Source organism: Muscardinus avellanarius (assembly GCF_963383645.1).
Source record: "Muscardinus avellanarius genome assembly, chromosome: 4".
In the NCBI taxonomy this organism is placed as follows: domain Eukaryota; kingdom Metazoa; phylum Chordata; class Mammalia; order Rodentia; family Gliridae; genus Muscardinus; species Muscardinus avellanarius.
This window is the reverse complement of record NC_137789.1, coordinates 123899365-123916148: the sequence shown is the minus strand read 5'-3', so window position 1 is coordinate 123916148 and position 16784 is coordinate 123899365.

Below are 16784 nucleotides of genomic sequence, written 5' to 3'. Positions count from 1 at the left end.
AATTGCCCCATAATGCAATAGGGCTTGTATTCTTTAAAAAAGAGGAAAAAAAGTGAAGACAGAGACACAGAGAATGCCCTAAGAAGTCAAAGGCAGAAATTGGAGTTATACAGCTGCAAGCTGAGGAACACCAAAGACTTCTGGAAACAGCAAATGCTAGGCAAAGGCAGCAAGAACAGACTACGCTGCAGCTTAGTGATAGGGAGCACAGTACTACCAACACCTCCATTTCAAATTTCCAGTTTCCAAAACTACAAGACAACGAATTTCTAAAGTTTTGTTTTTTTTATTTTATTTTTATTTTTTAATCGGTGCATTGTAATCATATATCACATTGGAATACAAGACTTGAGAGGATATATGAGCACACATCATCCAATTAGCCCTCATCCAGCCCCCATCCCATTCCCTCCCCGTCCCTCGATCCCATGCTTGTTTGGTGATTAACTTTGATACATTTGTTTATGTACCTCCTGCATTTTAAAGAGGCTCCATCCTCCCCTATTCCATACCCTCTGATTGGTCACCTTAGTTGCTTCACTATAGGGCCCTTTATATAGCTCGACCTCTTTCTGTTGCCCCTTTCCTCCTAGTTTTTGCTGATTAGGGGAAGCATCTGATTTTTATTTTCTGCAATATTTCTCTGTGCATGCCGCGTTGCAAGTACCGATCCCACTCTTGACAGCCCCAGTAGTGGCCTGGCTACCCGGTAGACTGATCCAGACCTCACCGGCTCAAGCAGCGGCCTTGCCTCATGGGAGGCCCTGATTCTGGTCTTGCTGACCCCGACACCAGCCTAACCCCTCAGCTGGCTCCAATCCCGGCCTCGGAGAACCCAGTAGCAGCCTTGCCTCACGGCAGGCTCCGATGCTGGCCATTGGCCCTGGCACCGGCCTAACCCCTTGGCAGGCTCCAGTCCCAGCCTCAGATGCCCCGGCACCAGCCTTGCCTCACGGTGAGCTCTGATCCTGGCTTTGCTGGCCCCTGCACTGGCCGAACCCCTTGGCAGGCTCCGATCCGGCCTCGGAGGCCTCAGTAGCGGCCTTGCCTCATAGAAGGCTCCGATGCCAGCTGCTGGTCCTGGCACCGGCCAAACCCCTCGGCAGGCTCCAATACCGGCCTCGGAGGCCCCAGCACCGGCCTTGCCTCACGGCAGGCTCGATGCCAGCCATTGGCCCCAGCACTGGCCTAACCCCTCAGCAGGCTCTTATCCCAGCCTCGGAGGCCCCAGCACTGGCCTTGCCTCACAGCAGGCTCCAATGCTGGCCACTGGCCTCGGCATCAGCCTAACCCCTTAGCAGGCTCCAATCCCGGCCTCAGAGGCCTCAGTAGCGGCTGTGCCTCACGGAAGGCTCCGATGCCAGCCACTGGCCCTGGCACTGGCCTAACCCCTTGGCAGGATCTTATCCCGGCCTTGGAGGCCCCAGCACTGGCCTTGTCTCACGGCAGGCTCTGATGCTGGCCACTGGTCCCGGCATCGGCATAAGCCCTTGGCAGGCTCCGATCCTGGCCTTGGAGGCCTCAGTAGTGGCTTTGCCTCACAGAAGGCTCCGATGCCAGCCGCTAGCCCTGGCACCGGCCTAAGCCCTTGGCAGGCTCCAATCCAGGCCTCGGAGGCCCTAGCCCCAGCCTTTCCTCACGGTGAGCTCCGATCCCGGCCACGCTGGCCCTGGCACTGGCCTAACCCCTCGGCAGGTTCCAATCCCAGCCTCGGAGGCCCCAGTAGCGGCCTTGCTTCAAGCAGGCTACGATGCCGGCCATTGGCCCCGGCACCGGCCTAACCCCTCAGCAGGCTCTTATCCTGGCCTCGGAGGCCCCAGCACTGGCCTTGCCTCATGGAAGACTCCGATGCCGGCCTCGCTGGCCCTGGCACTGGCCTAACCCTTCAGCAGGTTCAAATCCCAGCCTTGAAAGCTCCAGCACCAGTCTTGCCTCATGGCAGGCTCCAATCCCAGCTTTGCTGGGTCTGTCGCTGGCCTTACCCCTCAGCAGGCTCCAATCCGAGCACCGTCTTCGCCCAACCAATTGGCCCACGTTCTCGAGGGTGCGTGGTGGTAGCATTCTGACTCTGGGGTTATTATTTCAAAGGTTCCAGGTGTAATGCATCAGATCTCTGCCTCCCCTGAGTACTGGCCACTGCCATTGCCACTGCTTCCACCATTTCAAATCCTTCCCAGGCTCTTTTTCCACTCTGAATGTTGTCCAGTGTTCCTAAGCATGTGTGACGGTAGCATTCGACATTTGGTGTAATTTCTCAAAAAAAAAAAATAAGGTTGGTAGGATCCGATTTCTGCTTCTCCTGAATACAAGTCTCCACCACCATCATGGAGATCGCTTTCAATACCGCCTTTCTCCTTGGTCTCCGCTAAACTCTCTCCTTACAGGTGATGTCCAAGATTCTTAACAATATAGAGAAACAGCAGTCCTCCTCCATGGGGAACTTTTCCATAAGTTCCAGTGCATTTGGATAAGTTTTGTCTGCATCTCCCGTATCCTGGCATCCACAACAGCCTTCTTAACCCCTCTCCGATATTTTTCTTTTTTCTTTTTCTCTCAATAAGAGAAGACAGTATGTGTGGTTTGAGGAGGTAGTGGGTTCAGGCACTCAGTAGCACTGTGACCCGGCCTGGTTTCCCCATGGGTCCAGCGTGCTCCATACTACTCCACGTGGGGCCCAGAGTCCTGCGACCCGGGCCCTGGCTGGCGTGCCCTGCGCAACCCCTGCCCAGGACCCAGGGTACTGGGCCCGGTTTCTCCAGGGGTCTGTCATGCTACTCGCAGTCCGGCCAGGGGCCCAGAGTCTCGCTACCTGGGCCCCGGCTGGCATGCCCCGGCGACCCCTGCCTGGGACCCAGGGTACTGGGCCCGGTTTCTCCAGGGGTCTGGCGTGCTACGCATGGTCCGGCCCGGGGCCCAGAGTCCTTCTAACATTTTAAGAAATGCAAGGAATGGAATCTAACACAGATGGGCTGGAACAGCTCCTGACAGTAGCAGGAACTTTTTTGGAGAAAGCACTTAACTGAGTGTAAGTCTTGTTGGCCCAAAGGGTCAGAATTACTAATAATCTAAGTCTAAAATTTTAAGCAGTTGCCATTTGAAGGTTATTGTGAAGATACTCTTAGGTAGAAGTTCCTTCCCTAGGTTTTTGTGAATAATTTTCATTAATGAAGTGCCTAGTGAATGCCAGGCTTAAAAGTGGTTTACATATTTGGAAGACCTGAACAAAAGAATAGTAGAGGTAGAACCATTTCAATGCCCTCCCAGTAAAGAGGGGATGCAATCCCATATGCCTGACCATGCATGTTTTTCTGACCCCTGGATACAGGAAATGAACATTTAAATAAGTCTAGAACAATGGAAAACTTTACAGTACAGCCTGAGAAAGAGAACGGAGCCTCTGGAAGACTGATTACCAGATAAAATTCAACTGTTGGGGAGTGTGGGCAGCACCATGTTTCCAACATGGCACTAGAGAAACACAGATAGGAGCCAGGGGCACTGAGAAAAAAGCCTTGAAGGAGGTCGTTATATTGCATTCTTAGTTTCATGTGGTACACTGCTGTATCGTTATAATAAATGTCTCTCTTGCTTACACTAAAATCTCTCTCTCTCTCTTCTTTTCTCCTTCCCTCCATCCATCCATTCCTATTTCTCCATACATCAAAGTTTTCCTGCTCTCCCAAGTCCAGCAACCCATCACATCTATGGACAGAAAAATATTAGTAATCCTACCTACATTAAATGGCTCTGCAACAAGTTAACCTCACCACAGGTCGCATTTTGATTTTATGTCTATATCACCATAGCAGGGTGCCCCTCTCTTCCCTTGATTTATACCTTTTTTATGTATCCCAAGGCTAGTCAGTTTTCATTCATGTCTGAAGTAACTTAAATTCCTGGAACCTAGTTTATCCCTCAACAACAGCAACTTTTACAAAGAGCAGGTTTTATGATCAGTACATGTATTGCCAGTGGTGAAAATAATGCCCACAATAATAAATGACAAGGTTAAAGTACTCACATTAAGGAATATGGTTTAGAATTGTTTTCCACCTAAAATCCCTGTTACTATCCAAAAGGCTGTGATATTTCTGAATGGACTTTTCTGTTCCTAAGCTGAGTCTGACCCAAGAACTATCACTTTTTGGTAATAACCCACTTACCAACCTTTGGCCTCCTTAAAAGACCTTACTCAAAGCAGACTAATTCTTCAATTTCCTCTACTGAAAATAAAATGGCGGAATCAAAGTAAATTGAACTCATCTGTCACTACATCTGTATTTTGACAGAAAATTCATATATTTGGAGAACTGGAATTTTGGGAGCAAAGTCCACAGAATTAGAGCTTAATTATGTGGTATATCTGTGTGAGTTTGGATTGAACTCATCATTGGCTTTGTGGTAAATCACTTGGTCTACCTTGAGATTGCCTCTTGATCCTTCAAGTACCTCAACTATACTCCTCTGTGCATGTATTCCCTGATTTCTCCACGCTGAAGGAACAATTCATTTCTTCACGCTTATTACATAATACCTGTAGTTACTATGCTCTACTGAAATTATTGCCTTACCAGTTTATCTCTACCGGGAACCTATCATTTGCCTATAGACAGGAATTATGAATTATACATGGCTGTGTCCTTAATAACTAATATAGAAGAACTTACTTGGTCCCTATCAATGTTTGTTGAGTGGGTGAATTTTCTATGCTGTGGTACCTCTTTAAGTGACTTTAAGCTATTAAGTCTCAATTTTTTTAATTCTGAGAATATTTCAACAACTTTAACATAAATGCATTACAAAAGGTTGGAAATCCTAATCTAGAATTTATATGTATTATTATATTAATTAACATTACCATATATTATATAATTATATTCTATATTATATTTAAGTTTTTATAGGTTTTTCACACCTGGCATGATGGGACAAAATAATGTTAGACAATAGATTCTCAAATATCTTGTTTTACCTGGAAAAATATTCTTAGACATTAATTAAACAACTATTCTCCCCTAAGGACTTGCTTTAGTGTACAATACAATTAGTCTGCCTTATGTTGGTGACTGTTACTGATCAAATGGCAACGGGTTAATCTAATCTAGTCATTGATTGATTAAAATAACCAGACAGTATGCAGGGTTGCTGAAGTAACAGCATCAGGCCACTCAGTGATCAATTCTTATTTAGTAATTGACCATTATGGTTGCTGACGAAACCGAACTGACAAACACAGAGATGGATTGATTATACCAAGGGGCTGGAATGAAGTTAAGAGATAAAGGCCATCTTTTTTCCATGCCTGTCTCAGTGCTGAGAGAACAAAGTGTTCCATAATGAGAACAACATAAACACACTCCCATACAAATGCAGATAGACAAGAATGCACTGGACCTATCAAGCTAGAGCAAAAATGCATCATTTCTAAAGAATAGAAAATTCCTGGAAACAGCAGACAAATACCAGTTGCAGACTACAATGCATCAATAAAAAAATAAAAAACAAGAAAAAAAATGAATTCAATTTAGTTGAAAGAGATTTATCAAAATAAATAAGTGGAATACATACTATAATTTCAAGTATGCTTTTTTTTTTTAAAGTCATTTTAGTCATTGATGGTGGACTGCTAACTGGCATTCACTTGGCCAGTTCAGATACTAGCTGCAGGGCTCTAAAACTTGGGTGGGTTTTGACAGCAGGAATGATGTCTTTAAGGCAACTTCTGAGAAGCAGCTTCTCCTTGAGGATCTAACGCGCAGTGATCAGTCATGCCACCGACAAATGAGACTCTGCCTCTGGGATGATTTATATTCCTGGAGTATTCTGGGTGAAAATATGATATCTATTTTGTTGAGAGGCAAAACTCTCTTGTCGTGGGGAAAGCTGCCCAAGAGCATCCAGGTGTCACTGGCTGCTGACGGTTTCATGTGCCTGAGACGCCTTCCCAGAGCGTGAGACCATAGAACTCCTGCTCCTCCCAGCACACAGATGTAAACACCATGGCCTTCTGTGACTGTTTAAGAGTCAGAGACAGTAGTCTATTTAAGTATGTGTTTTGCCAACTAATTCTTTTGAAGCCAACTCGTAGTTACTGTTATTTTTAAAGAATGTACAAATCCATTGGTTAAACAGTGTAATCATCCTTTATGAAAAATTAGTTAAGGAGGAAGCAACAGGGAATAAAAATATTCAAGCACATTATCTTCAAATCCAAAACAGGGTGGTGTTAGCTACAGATCTTTTTCAGGCTATTTCTCAAGTTTTGACAAATTTGGGTCTTATAACACTGTTATATACAGAGTACCATGATAGCTGACCAGAGGATGGAACATCTCATTCAAAATTAGGTCAATATGACCAAACCCTGCTGCCATGTTGCACTGCTCTGAGAATTCCAGGCACAATGTAGTAATCTATGTAAACAGAACTTTCTTGTTTTGTACAGTACCAGACTTTCTCAGGTGACCTGGTGTTTAAGGAAAAGCAATGCAACATTGTTTGAAATGTGAAAAGACTACAGTCTAAGTAACCCACAGAGTACCAGCAAGGAGTGTGCATGGTAGCTCCCCAGCCCTCTGGCATCTGCAGTATAGTAGTCTGGACTCTTCTAAATACATTCTATGAAGCCAACATCACATTAATACCAAAACCAAATAAAGACAGTTCAAGGAAGGAAAACTAGAGGCCTATATTTTTGATGAACTTAGATGCAAAACTGCTAAACAAAATTCTAACAACATGCATTCAAAATCACATAAAAAAATCATACATCATGACCACGTAGGGTTTATCCCAGGGAAGGAAGGCTAGTTCAACATATGAAAATCAATCCATATAATTCATTGCATAAACAGAACCAAAGACAAAAATCATATGATTATTTTAATAGACGCTGAAAAAGCATTTGACAAAATCCAACATTCATTTATGCTAAAATAACTACAGAGAATTGGAATAGAAGAAACATACCTCAACATCATAAAGGCAATCTACAGTAGGCCCACAGCCAATATCATATTAAATGGGGAAAAACTGTGAGAATTCCCCCTAAAAACAGGAACAAGAAAAGAAATTTCATTATCACCATTTTTTTCAATATAGTACTTGAGACTTTATAGTCAGAGCAATAAGTCAAGAAAAGGAAATCAAAGGAGTATAAATAGGAAATGACATGATACTATACGTAGAAGACCCAACAAACTCAACACAAAGGCTGACAGAACTGATAAACAAGTTCAGCAAAGTGTCTGTATACAAAATCAATACTAAAAAATCAGAAGCTTTTCTGTACACCAACCATAAATCTAATGAAAAAGAAATACAGAGAATACTTTCACTAAGGATTTCCCACAAAAAAATATACTTAGAAATAAACTTAACCAAGGAAGTAAAAGACCTCTACAAAGAAAATTATAAAACATTGAAAAGAGAAATCAAAGAAGAACGTAGAAGATGGATTTTCCATGTTCATGAATAGGCAGAATAAATATCATCAAAATGGCCTTACTTCCAAAAGTGATCTACAGATTCAATGTAATACCCACTAAATTACCAAGATCATTCCTCAGAGACAGAAAAATCAGTCCTTAAATTCATTTGAAACAACAAAAAAACCAAAATAGCCAAAGTAGTGCTCAGCAACAAAAACCATGAAGAAGGAATCACAATACCTGACTTTAAACTATACTACAAAGCCATAATAATAAAAACAGCATAATACTGACACAAAAACAGATACATAGACCAATGGAGCAGAATAGAAGATTCAGAAACAAATCCTCACATAGACAATTGATTTTTGACAAAGGGTCAAAAAATATACATGGGGAAAAGATAGCCTGTTCAGCAGATACTGTTGGCAAAACTGGTTAACCATATGCAGAAAAATGGAAATGAATTCCACTTCCTCATCCTGCACAAAAGTCAATTCATGATGGATCAAAGACTTGGAAATTAGACCAGAAACTGTGGGGCTCCTTGAAGAGGGCATAGGTCCAAAACTGCAACAGATAGGCACTGGTATAAACTTTCTCCACAAGACCCCAAAGGCACAACAACCAAAAAGGCAAATCAATGCGTGGGATTGCATAAAACTGAAGAGATTCTGTAGAGCAAAGGAAACTATCAAGAACCTCAACCTAGAGCCAACAGAATGGGAGATTTTGGCCATCTACTCTTCTAATAGAGTACTAATATCTAGACTATACAGAGAACTCAAGAAAATCAGCACTAAGAAAACAAATAACCCAATCAAAAAATGGGCAAGGCAACTTAAAAGACACTTTATGAAAGAAGAAATTCAAATTCCCAATAAATGCTTAAAAATGCTCGGCACCATTAGTAATCAAAGAGATGCAAATCAAAACTACCCTGAGATTTCACCTAACTCCAACTAGAATGGCAATCATTCAAAACACAAACAACAATAAGTGCTGGCAAGGATGTGGAGAAGTGGAAACTCTACTACATTGTTGGTGGGACTGCAAATTAGTGCAGCCACTTTGGAAAACTGTATGGAGGATTCTCAGAAGAATGGGAACAAACGTACTATATGATCCAGCAATACCACTTCTGGGTATCTTCCCAAAAGAGTGGAAACCAAACTACCAAAGTAATGCTTGTGTATCTATGCTCATAGCTACACAATTCACAATTGCCAAACTATGGAACTCGCCAAGATGTCCATCAACAGATGATCACAAAATTATGTAATATGTACACAATGGAATTTTACTCAGCCATAAAGAAAACCACAACTGCCGGGCGTGGTGGCGCATGCTTGTAATCCCCGCGCTTGGGAGTCAGAGACAGGAGGATCGTGCAGGTTCGAAGCCAGCCGTGCGTGCTGGCTTAGGAGACCCTGTTTCCAAATAAAAATGTAAAAATAGGTCTGGGAGTGTAGCCCGGAGGTAGAAGGGCTTCCAGGAACCCCAATACCACCAAAAAAAAAAGAAAGAAAAAGAAAAAGAAAATAAAACCACAATTGCAACGTTTATAAAGAAATGGATGGAGCTGGAGAACATTATACTAAGTGATATTAGTCAGTCACAAAAAATAAGAAATCATATGCTCTCTCTAATATGTGAAAGCTAGGGAGAAAATAGATCATAAGAGGAACTCTAGATGAAGAATGGGATACTATAGATGAGCAAATAAGGTGACCTGAGTGGATGGGAGGAGGGAAGAGGGAAATTCTCCAATGTTCATTAACAAACATATCAAAGTCAATCACTAAGCCAAACAGAAGGAAGGAATGGGGAGGGAATTGGGTAAGGGCTAATTGGGTGATATGTGCACGTATGCCTCCGCCATCTTTTATCCCATCAAGATATATGACTACAATGAACCAATCAAAAGTTTTTTTTTAAAGACAAAACAAAAAAAGCAAAAATATAAATAAAAAGGTGATATCTTTATTTTATAAATGAAATAACTAGAGTAACTGAGGTTTCAGAAAGTTACATAATTTTCCCAAACATGTATATCTAGTAAGTGGTATGGCTGTGTACACAGTTAATTTGATTAAACAGTCTGTACTCTATATGTTAGTGAATGTTTTTAAGCTTCTCATGGACCAGGAGAGCACTACAGTCAGGTAGCCTTCAACATCAGCCTCTCACTCACTAAAGTGAGCTTCTTCACCCAAGGTTGTACTCATTTTTGGGTAAATCCACTCTAAGGACTTATAGAGGCAAGAAAAGGCCCAGCCATTTCTCCTCCAGACAGGGAAACTCTCATGAGCTCTTTCAGCTCTAAAACATGACAGGGAGCCTGTATCACAACCCAACCTCCTCCCAATCAACCTACCCCATTTCCTTCTATAGGACTGAGTCTCCTTGATAAACATCCTGCATGCTAAGCAACATCTGAAATTCTGCCCTTCAAAGACCTTAATATAGGGTGAGATGTATAATCTCTCTATACCAATCTATAGCAAAAATTTCTATGGAAATCAGCTCTGGAGGGCAGTACAGAAATTTCTTTTCTACACTAAGAATTAGTGACTACTTCAATGCTTCCTAATTCAAACTGAGAAATATGATTATCTGGGAGCTTTTAAGGTATTGAATCAGGGCTCCACTCAATTTAAATCATAATCTCTAATAGAAAACCTAGTGCTTTAAATTCTCTACTTGTATTTATGCGACATTTAAAAGTACTGCACCAATAGTAGAGGCAGCTCACTGCTGGTAAAAATTCATATTCCCCTTTCATGAACAATAACTACCCAGCCAGGAACTACACTTCGCAGACTCTATTGTATCTAGATAGGCCATGTGACTAATTATCTTCCTGGACTGATAGCAGAAGTGGTGTGTGTTGCTTCTGGGCAAACTGACAAAGGTATTAGTGCACCTGCTTTATCCTTCCTCCAGCCTGGCTAAAGGAAGTCATTACAATTCCAGGGATAGAAGAGGAACATGGTTGTAAGAATCCGAATGTAGTCCGTTTGTGTTGCTATATCAGACTACCTGATACTGGGTACTTTGTGAAGAACAGTTCTGCAGGTAAGGAAGTCTGAGATCAAAGTGCCAGCCTTTAGTGTCTGGTGAAGGTCTTTTAGGGCATGGTTTTGATTGATTAAATCAGTGTAATGCTGACACTAAAACCTCACTACCCTCTCTTTGATTCCACATAACTCCAGATTCCAGACTTTTTGGATTCCTGAGTCAACTACTCTTTTCTTAGACATGTTCTTCTGTGTTCATGCAAATTGAAGTTTTTGATGACATCTCTAGATAAAGATTTTGGTATTTTCTAGCAAAACTTGTAGCTAAGAGCTATGAACGTTTTTATTTTACTTTTATCTCCTTACTTTATATACACATTTTAAAAAGCAAGGTAGAGAGATGCAAATTTGTTAGCCTCTATTATATCCTCTAAAACATAACCCCTGCTTGTTTTTAAGCCCCATGAAAGGTCTGTGTTTGCTTTACTCACCAAAGTATGCTTTGTGCCTGGTTGATAGTCATCACAGTAGAAATAATACAATTCAGAGGAGAGAAATTAAGAAGGTCACATTGGCTTACTTCATTTCACACAGCTACTAGATAGATGAGCTCAAATCCAAGTGCTGGCAGAATTACTCCCCCAGGTAGTCCGTAAATACTTATTGAATGAATAAATGATGGTGTTTTAAATCTAGAAGACACGAATTATGACACTTACCGATGGCAGTGTTATGTAGTGTGTGTCCTAGGGCATTTAAGATTCTGGAATCCAAAATCTTTGAGATCTTCTTTTCTAAACCTGGGGATAGAAGGAAGATAATAGTACAAAATACTCCACAATGTGAGAAAGCCAATTTAACCTTGAGGATATCTACTTAGCACAGGGACATTTAGAAAATGAGTGTACCCATGGTAAACAGAAAAGTCAGCTGATGAGAAACCACACATAGGCTCAACCAAGCAGGAGGGCCCCAGAGTTTGCCAAGCTCCCCACCGCTTTCAGCAGGATAGGCAGTGTTAGACAGCAGCACCTTCACCAGAAAAGTCTAAGAAACACTTTCAACGCCTAGTGATATATTCTATGAAGAGGCCTTAGAATATCTAGAACATACACAGCAATGCAGATTATGTTTCTAAATAGAAGGTGCTATGAAAAACACCACTTATACTTAGTTCTCTGTACGTTTTGCATCCATGGACCAACCAGCTATAGATTAAAAATATTTAGAAAAAAGTAACTGTCATTATTCCCTAAACAATATACACTAACAACTATTTGTAGCATTTATGCCCTGTATTCCACAGGACTAGGGATCATATGTAATATGTATATACAATATGTAATCTAGAGATGACTTAGAGCATACAGAGGTTGTGCATAGGTTATATGCAAATATTATGCCATTTTTCTAGAAAGGACATGATCATCTGTAGGTATTAGCATTCATGGTGATGGGATACTAATGCCAGTCCTCTAAAGATACTGAGAGATGCCAGGTGTGGTGGCACATGCTTATAATCCCTAATCCTCACGCTTGGGAGGCGGAGACAGGAGGATCATGCAGGTTCGAAGCCAGCCGCTCTGGCTTAAGAGACCCTGTTTCCAAATTAAAAAAAAAAAAGTATAAAAGTAGGTACTGGGAGTATAGCCCAGAGGTAGAAGTGTTTCCAGGAACCCCAGTACCACCAAAAAAATAAAAATAGATACTGAGAGATGACATCATTTCTAATGTCTCAGTTTATACAGAAACTGGGCCACGGTTCAGTACCCCTCTGATAGTCTCTAATTTGTTTTGGAAGGAACATTTTACATAGAGATAGATGGGCTTAAACATTAAATGGAATTCTAAAACTATGCCACTTGGGGAGAAACATTAAACAGATATTAAGTATATTTGCTAAAAAATGAGAAGATTGTGCCTTGGCTTAAATTCATGGAGAGTTGAAAACTACTAGGTTTGATAGTTGACCCAAAATGGAAATTTTAATTTTGGCAAATGAAAAATTCATTTATGAGACTCTATGAAGGAGTAAAAATATAATCAACTTTTCTGTTGAAAGTGAATTAAGAAAAGCAGAGCAGTCAGCTACTATTTCTCTGGATAACAAAAAACTGAATGTGTTAAGAAGACCTAATATCTTTAATGTAAAAACAACTCATGCAAATCAACATGAAAAATATTAGACAAATAGGTAACAGCCAATGTAAAATCATATACTGTAAGAAGAAAACTCAGCAGATTCTTCAGTCACATCATTTATGAAATGTAAATTAAAAAAATATATAACTATGCTTATATCTAGTTATAGACAGATATGCTATATTAGAAAATATTGTTAAAATATTGTTAAAAATAAAACCCATGATGGGGCATGTGGAATAGACATTTTCATATATTCTTGAGGGTAGCAATTTGGCAATATATTACTTTTTATAAACATTTATTCTATCTGATCTATCAATTCTAATTTTGTGAAATTGCCTTAAATAAAATACGAGCCAGGCGTGGTGGCGCACGCTTATAATCCCTGCGGTTGGAAGGCGGAGACAGGAGGATCACGCAGGTTCGAAGCCAGCTGCGCTAGGGTAGGAGACCCTGTTTCCAAAAATAAAATAGGCCTGGGTGTGTAGTCCGGAGGTAGAAGGGCTTCCAAGAACCCCAGTACAACCAAAAAAAGAAAAAAGAAAAAAAGAAAAAAAAATATGAGACATATGTAAAAGAGGAACTAACGGTCATTATTTATGATAGCAAACAACTAAAAATAAGTTAATGTTTCAAGATAAATAAATGATTAAGTGAATTGAAATGCACATAGTCAATTAAATACTATATAGTCCTTGAAAACAATATTTATGAAGTGATTTTAACACATTAGAACATTCAACCGTGTTAAATAAACAAAGTTTATATATAGAAAAAACCTGAATGTAAATACAGAAAAATATTAGTTGTTTGATGGATTTGAACTGTGTAGACCTTTCTTTCTGCCCAGATTTCCATGCTTGTAACTTTCTACAATAAACTACATTACTACTATAATTGGAAAGAAAATTAAAATTAATTTTTAATGCTACATTCTGTATTGCACTAAACTCACTGAGGGGAAAATAGACTCTCAACACAAAGTTGAAATGAGATATGTTATTTTTCCAGCTCCTGAGCCCATTTGTCTTTTTTTTTTTTCTCTTGTCTTCAGCAGGACAACTATCCGTGATCCTGAGACAGTTTTCTAGCATCTGGACATAGCTTTCATGAATGGAGACGGCTCTATTTGTAGCTATGTTGTGACTGGTCATTTCAACCGATCAAAATCATAAAACCATGGTTCATCCCCCACATAAGCTTGTCACCTTACACTTTTATCACCCCGTCCCTCCCCCAGACAACCAACTCTGCTCCTATGATGAAGGAGGAGTCAGGCAGAAAATTATTGCCCACCATCACTGCCACGTCAACAACCACATTTGTGATTACCCTGTAAGTTCATCACCTTGTAAATTGGATGCTATTTTTATTGCTACTTTATAGATACAAGATAAATAATCTTCGCATACAGAGTAGCAGCTCTGGAACATGAACTAAATTTATTGCTTGTAAAAAACTTGCTCTGCAGTTAGGCATGGGCACACACATATAATCCTAGTACTTGGGAGGCTGAGACAGAAGGATCACAGGTTCAAATCCAGCCTCAGCAATTTAGCAAGACTCTCAGAATCTAGAGAGACCTTGTTTCAAAATAAAAAAATAGGGCTGGGGGTGAGAGGCAGAAACACCCTGGGTTCAATGCCTAGTAAAACACACACACACACACACACACACACACACACACACACACACACATTTGCTCTTAATATCCACATGAATATAAGCTTAAAATAAACTATAGCCATTGTAACATATTGAAACTTCACTGCAGCAGACATTACTCTTTCTCACATAAATTATCTCACTTAATTTGCAAACAACTTGGGAAATACTCCTTATCTTCTATAGATAAGTGTCCGGCTGATACTGCAAGAAACAACAAAATCATGGAATTTCAATGCCTTAACACAAACCAGGTTTGTTACCCACAGTCTGATGTGGGACTGCTGTGGGCCGGCTAAGTCTCCTGTGCCACATCTCAGGAATTCAGGCATCCAGGAGTTGATTCACAGATCCACACTTTTTCCATCTAACAACTCTTGTCCTTCACAAAGTAAAAACAGCTGAGTGGCTCAGGGAAGATTTTCACAGCCACGCCTCAAAGCAAGCTGTTCATAGCCCATTAGCTAGACTCTGTCTCATGGCTTCACCCCAAAAAGAGTAAACGTGAAGAAGCATGTAGATGTTTCTATGATATTTAGTGAGCAGAAAACAAACTCTGCTACAAACACTAAGAGCAGGAGAAATGAAGTGGTTTCCCAGGTCATAAAGCCAACACAAAATTAGAGCCTAGATTTCTACCCAGATCTGTCTGCCTTCATCCTCAACCTCTAGTCACTCCACTTCTTAGATGACAGAGTACACATGATTTTCAGAAGCGTTATCCCACAAAGACTTTCATTTTCAAACTAAATCCAGATCTCTGCCAAGACTTTCATCTTGAGTCTGTCTTCTCTGTTTCCTTGTTTCTGAATACCCATCCCTTTTAATATAAGAAAAGTATGTAAAACACTTCCCACACATGACCTGTAGTTTCCATGTTGGTGGTAGACACTTCAAATTAATGTAAGGCTTAGTCATATGACTTGGTTTAGCCAACAGAGTATAAACGGTTGTGACATATGCCGTATCTGCAAAGACTCTTTCAGAGCTGTTTGTGTTTAAGCACTGCTTCTTGTGTTTCCTTTCCCACAAGAATGTCTTCTCCCAAATAGGGACTTCTCTCTCTACCTGGCTTTTGAAATAAAGATGCTTTAATGGTTGGAAATCACTGAGATTTGGGGCTAATCAGCTGCCATAGTGAAGTGTTTCTCATTTTGTTAGAGCGAAGAGTTCTTTCTGGGGCATCTCGACCTGCATTTGAGTCTTGGGCTGTACCCTTGAGAATGTGAAGTACCAATTCTTTGCCAAATCTTTATGAGGATGGTTTCTTGGATGATGATGACATCACTGAGTTTGATTATTTCTTAGTGAACCTGAAATCCTGTTGATTATCTTAATTAAATACTTTTCTTGTATGTAATTGCTTGATTAAATTCTCAGTTTTATCATGGGTTACTATATTTAGTCTGCAATTTCAGACTTAAGGATCTATTTAAGTGCCATCCACTGTTCCTTCTTATTTTCTGCCATTCGTATTTTAGAAATCTTTGTTCCGAGGATATATCCCACAATTCATCTTCTCTTATTGAAGCACGAAAATAGGGGAAATCTTATACTCATTTTTGAAGGACAACCAGATAATTTTTGCCTAACCAGTTCTACATTTGCCTAATTTGCACCTTAGTATTACAAAAAGAAGATAAAAGATCAGGAAAGATGTTAATAGTGGGTATTACCTTAGAAGGCATTATTTAATACACAAATTCTGGTAAGCAAAGACTCAACATAAATAGGTTTCTGCTATCTTCTTTCTATTTCAGAGAGTAAAACTGATATTTAAACTAATTAGATTTAGTGCTTTTTGATGTCAAGGAAAGTAGTTCAGTTAATTCACTTAATAAAAATGTAGAGTGATTTTTATATCTGCCATTATACTAGGCATTGGGGATATAATAGTGAGAAAGACTAACTTGCACTTCCAGACTTGGGCACATAAGTAGGTACAAAGGAAATTAGAGGATGAAAAATAAGTTCCGGGATAAAAAATATATAGTCTGTCATAAGATCACAAAAAGGATGCATTCAACTGAATTAGGGCTCAGAAAGAATCAAAAGAAGAAGGCAGGACTCCTATTTGAACCCATGGTGGTTAGTATGGAATAGTCGTGTAATGGACAGAGTATGTAGGGAAAGAAGACAATGGTTCAGGGGAAGGGGGAGCAGTGGCCCAGAGGCACAGAAGAACATGGATGCTTTGAGAATTATATTCTAACTGGAAAATTGACTGAATGGATAGATATGTGTGTTTAGATATAGATTTGGGAAATCAAGAGGATCAGTGACATATGACACTGAAAGATAAGTATAGCCAGATTATACTAAGAATTATTAATTTTATCCTGCACTAAATAATTTTTTAAAAAATAATCACTCTAATTTCATAAGGAAGAATGGATTAGACAGAGAAGATCCTGGTGACCAGATAGAAGGATAATGCATTCATCTAGTCAAGAGAAAACAGTGACTTGAATTATGGTGATAATATTAGGACCGAGAAAAGTGAGAAAAGTAGACCCAGTCTATA